The sequence below is a fragment of the Chenopodium album genome, chromosome 16 (genome assembly GCF_948465745.1).
Source record: "Chenopodium album chromosome 16, dcCheAlbu1.1, whole genome shotgun sequence".
Taxonomy (NCBI): Eukaryota; Viridiplantae; Streptophyta; class Magnoliopsida; order Caryophyllales; family Amaranthaceae; genus Chenopodium; species Chenopodium album.
The window spans coordinates 25,507,462-25,514,440 of NC_137849.1; the positions used below are offsets into that span (position 1 = coordinate 25,507,462).

Genomic DNA, 6,979 nt, shown 5'->3' on the forward strand with positions numbered 1-6,979 from the left:
GCTTATACACCCATATTTTAGTACTCGTCCAGTCATGAATACAGAGGTCAAACTCTACCTTCAAGTGCCGGACAACATCCTCTGCTGCTTTTTCAGAAGAAGATTCCAACTTCTCACCCTCACCACCATCAAAAGTATAGATGTATGATCCAATGTCCGTCGTTTCCACAAGCAAATTCACATGATTCTTAGTAATGTCCACTAATTCATAAACAGGTGGCGGAAATTGCAGGTGATCCATCACCTGCTGTAACAAGCTACAGTAGGACGTAGAAATCTTGCGAGGCTCTAGCTCCATGACCTGTGTGCATGGCCAACCGATCAAACAATTAACTTCCCTCCTATTCACTAATTCTAGAACATAACCCACCTAAATCAGAAACTTTAGAAAACATTCTAAACAATCCTATCCTGAACTAACACGAGCAAAGCCCTCCCAAGATAAAGCAAATAAAATATCACACACACACACTCATTAACTTTAAGTGAAATAGAATTTGGCATCATACATCCACATTAATGCCTTAAGCTAAACAAAATAAAATAGTAAATCCCAACATGTGTCATATACCAAGAACACAAATGAACCAAATAAAACTACAATAAGATATAAAAGCTACATTAACAACACAATCTAAACAAAACACAATAGTAAATTCCAACATGTGTCACATACTAAAAACACAATGAGATATATAAGCAGTAACAGAAAAAAGCAAATGCCAGAAAAAATCATAAAAGGCATACCAACAATTATGGGCAGAAGATGGAAAACAAGACCCCAACACCAGCCAAAAGACGGTAAACAAGACCCCAACACCAGCCTGCACAAATAGTGGCATTGCAATCAATATTCTAACTAGTGAAATATATAATTGTTCATCAACCAATGTTGTTTATACAGAAATCTGTAAGCTCTACAGAATAGCCTCATCAAAACTAATATATTGTCAAATAAGATCAATGTAAGTTTTACCAACAGAATGGAAAAAATCAATACAAAATCAGTGTGCAAGTGTAAAGTTCGTTAAAACCAGTGGTTGAATAGTTATTGTCATGGCAAGCAACTCAAGATGTATTTTGTTTGATTAGTAATCCAAGTAAGTCCAACAAAGGGTCGATTAATGCAAATGTAAAGTTCCAATTGATCAACAATTGCATTCAACTAGGACAAGGAAAATTAAAGTAACCATATAAGAGCATGAAATTACCACCAAAAGTTCTTAGTTCTACCTTTTTTTTCCTCACTTGATTGTAAGAAATAGAGTGAATGATTTCAATTAAAGAAGAATATATAAATAGAAGTCAATGTCTTTTTCATAGATTTCTAAATAAGCAATACCATATTGTCTAAAAATATGATAAGACCATTACTGTGTTAACATAACACTAATAAAGCAATAGTCAAAATAAGCTCGAGAACACCACTTTATTTCTTAGCATTTTGAACACCTCCCTATGTTAATCAGGTCATTTTATTTGTTAGCTTAGAAAGTATGTATTAGGATGGGACAAATTATAATTTAAATCCCCAATTCTATAAATGAAGAATAAGTTTCCTGAGAAAATAAAAATATTAAATATTAACTAACATAATTGATTGCTTAAACACAGTCTAGATTGAAATCAGAAAATAACGAAGGCAAATATAAAGATTAAATATTATAATTAACATAATTAATTACTTAAGCAGAATGTAATTTGAAATCAAAAAGTAACGAAGGTGAAGGTGAAATCATTGGTCAAGAGTCTCGTTTTTCACCTATAAATTGCTAATTTTTTATTGTTTATTGATGGGTTCGGTTGATTGAGCTTAAGATGTTAATCTTGCCAATATGTGCTATTGTTAATTTATTTTGATTTGATAGAATTAATCTATTAAATTACTTGTTTTTTTTTTTATTTTTTTATTATTATAAGGGAAGATCTACTTTACCACATCAGTTTATAAAAGGCAAACATACAGTAGCATATCCATACCCCTTAAAACATACCTTTTCATGATAATTTGGAAGGTGTTTTGACATTTTGTAGCCATTGATGATATGTTGTGGTGTTGCTTTTTGAAAAACAGAAGGTGAAAAAGCAATTGTAGGCAACACATGGAATTAGCTGCCGGCAAAACAAAACCAAAGATTGATATACAATGATGTGTCAGCATCAGCACAAAGAGAGAAGGGAAAGATGGAACCAAAAAAAAAAAATAGGGCGGTTAATCCAAAGATGAAAGCTTAGCCTCCATAAACATCAAAAAAGAAATGATGAAGGAGAGAACTGCTCATTGAGTCACCGCTAAACTCAAAAAGGAAAGTGAAAAATTTAATTAAAAAAAAAAACAGACATAGTAGCACACATGTCCTTCACAAGGCTTGTACACCATGCCACCTCAGCGTAATAGTTACACTTTGCCACCTCAGAATAGTAGCCACACATGTCCTCCATACATGTGAGCACTGTTCATAAGGGGAACAAGTGAAATCTTTTAAGGGGTGAGGATTCAAATTATGTATTTGTTAAATTCGATTATCGTTTTAGATGTCGTATGAATTTTTGAATTAAATTATATATATATATATAGAATCGAGATCACATGAGAACCAAGATTTATAACAAGAACTAGGAACTTATCGTGACCGCTGATCGCTCTCAATCTGACGGCTCACGTTTAACCCGCCTCATTAAGGTTATTTTTGTAATTTCTGCAGTTGAATGACCTCCCTTCTAATTCACGCGCCCTTCATTTTCTTTCTCTCTCTTCTTCCACATTTTCCCTCTCTACCTTCGAATTCTCTCAAAGGTGAGATTTCGCGATTTCAATTCTTCGCTTGCGCTCATTGATTCTTCAAACACTTCGATTCTGATCTTCTAGTACTTTGTATTCTTCGGATTTTGTTATTCAATAAGGTAAATTTCTTGTTTTTTCTATATTATTTCGATTTCGAATCCAATTTTTGGGAGTTCAATTGCGAAATTAGGGTTTTTCTAATCATTTGTTTGAGTTATTGTGATTTCAGTTGAAATATTAGGGCATTTACATTTATATGTTGCCGCATTTGCTTCAATTTATTTGAATTTGAAATTAGGGTTTTGCTAATTACAGTTTGAGCAATTTGCAGTTTTGCTTAGTTTTGCTAACATTTTTTTTTTGCAATTTTTGTTGAGCCTTTTCGCGATTTGCTGTCCAAGGTAGACAAATTTTAATTTCAATTTTACTGTTGATTTTCTGTATTTTTGGTTGAAATTATTGTACTTTAATTTTGTGTAATTGGACATCTAAATTGATGGGGCTTTTCACATGATTTTTTGGTGGTTTAGTGTGATGTGTGATTGTTTGTTTGATGTTAGAGGTCTAATCTTTTTGGTTTTCCTTAATAGCTATGCATGTTAGTTTGGTATTACATGATACTAAGATATGCTAGCAACTATCGTAGGTTATTATTTTTTTGAGTTACTTTTTAGCTTATGTAATTTACTTTTGAGTTATATTCTTTACTTTTAATTGATGGTGGTGGTTGAGTTTGGTATGACTTTGTGGTGTTGATGGTAATGGCTACATGGGGGAGCTGATGTTTAGGGCTGTGTTGGGTTAAAGCAGCAAGAGTGTTGTGGGTTTTTTTGTGTGGCCTTGGGTGTTTTGTGAGTGGTGTTCTGTGGTTAGCAGGGAGCAGGGGTGTGGGCTGCTATGTGCCACTGACTGTTCTTGGATGGGTGAGGGAATTGGGTAGGTAGTGTTAATGCCGTAATTCATGCTAATAATAAGTCTGTTAGCTAATTCTTGTGAGATTATTCGCACTTGAATGCATTTGTATTGCAGTATACTTTGATGAGTTTTGTTGTCTTACTATTTGATGGGGGTAAGTTAAGGTTTTCATAACATGATGCTAATAAGCGTAACTTGCTTCATTTTCTTGACTAATCCATCAAACAGGTCCTGATGAGCAGAGGATTTAGCAGCTTCCATGGCTTATGTAGCTGGAAATCCAATTTTGTCTGATAAAGAGTTTGATGAACTAAAGCTGAAACTTAAGGTTGGTATCTATAAATACACAATATTAATGACAGCTCGAGAAATCGATTTCTTTCTTGTCAACTGTCTTGTCTGTTTGAAGTATTTTTCATTACTCGTTTTATCTTCTGACTTGTTGTGAATTGTGCTTGACTTGTTACTGCCCTCACTTATTTTTCAGACGAAAGGTAGTATGATCGTTGTGGAGGGTCCTCGATGCAGTCTTAGGAGTAGAAAGGTTGGAAATTTTCCTTTAGCCTCTTAATGCTCCTATAGCTGTGGTGTTGATGCATGTATTGCTTTCTTGATTATTAACAACATGCTAATGTGTTCAAAAAAATGTCAAATGCTTTGTTTTACTTTAAGATTTCAATATTTGCAAGATAAGTAGCTGACATTGTTCACATGTATCTTTCATATTTTCTTTCAATGTCCTAGAGTCCATGACTCCATGAGGATTAATTTCTTTCTAACAAGCTCTCATTTGACAGCTTTACAGTGATCTCACTGTCGACTACTTCAAAATGTTCCTGTTGAACGTTCCAGCTGCTGTCGCTGCCCTTGGACTGTGAGTATCATGTTGATTTTCTGAAATCTGTTTATTGCACTTTCTCCCTTTTCTGTCAAACATATCAGCCTAAGTTATTCAGACTCAAACACCCATGTCAGGCATGCCATTTGTCCACATATAAATACCAGACTATTATAATAACATTTTCAATTGTTGATCGATTGATCCAAAAGAAGTGTTTGGTGTCAAGTCTATACCTAAGTTGGAGTGTCGAGGATCTGACACAGGTCCTTGAGATGAATTGATGAGTCTGAGTAACATAATTAACTTGTTTGTATCTGTAACTACAAGAATTACATATGATCAATTCTGAAGTGTAAAAAATGGCTCAACACTTGAACAAGTTTTTCTTCTTGGATGATTTGACTGGATTTGAGATCACACTCCTGTTGGAGGTAATAACCTCAGTTCCTGTTGCAAGAATCTCAGAGTTGTCTATCGAAATTCCTTCCTATCTATTTATCAGTAGCTTCGACAATTTGATCATTCTGTTCTATGTCAATGCAGCTTCCAGAGCCTTTCAGTTTCATTTTCACATGGTTTTAGGGATGACAACGGGTCGGACTTGGAGCGGATTATGCTAAATTCGACTCCGACCCGACAGGAAGTCAGAGGCTAAATCCGACTCCGACTCCGACTCCGACATCCGACTCCGAGACTCCGACTCCCACTCCGACTTTATTATCCGACCTCCGACTCCGACTCCGATCCGACCCGACTCCGAGTTTTTTTTCGTTATTCAATATAATTTGAGAAATTGGGCTATTTGGGCCTTTACAACGCAGACCCAATGCCACCATAACCCACACAAAAATCCACTATCTATTAGAGTCGAAGTCGGATAATCCATCAGAGTCGGACATTTGTCGGAGTCGGATTTTTTTCTCGGATTTTTTGTAGGATCCGACTCCGACCCACCTCCGACTCGGAGTCGGATTATTTTAACGGAGTCGAACTCAGATTACTTTTTTCTCGGACTCGGAGTGGATTTTTTACCTCGGATTGGGGTGGAGTAGTGTCGGATCCGGACTGGATTGCCATCCCTACATGGTTTGCTGAATATGGTTTGCTGAAGCAAAAACAGCAAGGTTAGGGCTCCTTGTTGCTCGTAGATTTGGCGTGCATCGAATAGCTGAATATGGTTGGAAGGAGATGCAAAGTCTGTAATTAAGTTTTTCTTATTTACTTTTGATTATATTTTATTTACTTTTGTGATTTTTAGTATTAAAAAAAATAAAATAAAAACCATCAAGTGTGTTAACTAATTATTCTTACTCTATAATAGCCTACTAGCTCAATAGGTAGAGCATTGTGCTAGTGCACAAAAGATGTGGGTTCGAATCCCACGTAGGTTCTTCTAACGCCTCGAACCGTTGTAATAATGTGTATCATATTTTTATTTTATTTTTGAGTTTTTCTAATTTACTTTTAACTAAATATTATTTACTTTAAAATCGAAATTATTTACTTACTTTAATGATATTTTGATTTACTATTTAGCGTTTTTTATTTACTTTACGCATAATTTTGCTCTACTTTTGATTTCTTTTCAAGCTATTTTGAGGTAGAAGTAGAGTCGAGGTTGGACCTCAGCCAATCTTGAAAAAAGATAACATTTTTGAAGTTTTTCGATTTGATGAAAAGTCGATTAATGATGACAAAATAGTACAAAGCTAATTAATTTTTCAGTACACCTTTAAGCTAAGTTGATTTACGTTTTGGTTATTTTAATTTACTTTTGAGATATTTTGAATAACTTTATAGTGTTTTATATTTACTTTTAGAAATAACCTATGTAGGAATCGAACTTACACCTCTATGCATCCGCATATTGCTCTACCATTTGAGTTAATAGGTTTACTTTACAGTTTGTTTTATTAACTTTATATTCTTCTTTATTTACCTTTAGAGACGGCTGATTTATTTCTTATCATGAGATCAATGTTGATAAAGTAGAGTTATGATCATATGAAAAAATGTTGATAAAGTAGAAGATTACCACAACATAGATTAAGCACTTGTCATCAGAATTAATATGTAAGAATAGTTGATTACCATAAGTTTTTTTAACACAAAACGAGGAAAATATACTACAAGCCTAAGTGGCCATTAAGATTTTTACAAAAGGAGCATTAGAATACATACTAAGCTAGTGCTATCACAAGGAAAAAAAAATTAGCACTAGTAGTATGATGCTTAAAACCGAGCCTAAGCTTAAGGCAACCTAGCAGCTTATATACAAGCAAAATACAAAAATTTTACACATATCAAACATTAATACTACCCCCATTTTCTATTGAAGAATAGCAGTTTCCAAAACCAGATTACCTTTGGCATATCGTAAATACACTTCTTTGCTCGCTTTTATATTCGTAGTTAAGTTCGCTTTCTTTAGTAGCTAG

At 34.3% G+C, this 6,979-nt stretch overlaps 1 long non-coding RNA gene across 1 annotated transcript; it reads left to right on the forward strand.

Moving 5' to 3' along the window:
* The first annotated feature begins 3,949 nt into the window (after positions 1 to 3,949).
* LOC145585920 (uncharacterized) lies at positions 3,950 to 4,578 on the forward strand. Its single transcript, XR_014100757.1, has 3 exons — positions 3,950 to 4,028; positions 4,188 to 4,244; positions 4,498 to 4,578. It is a non-coding gene; the product is annotated as an uncharacterized LOC145585920 (long non-coding RNA).
* Positions 4,579 to 6,979: the final 2,401 nt, after the last annotated feature.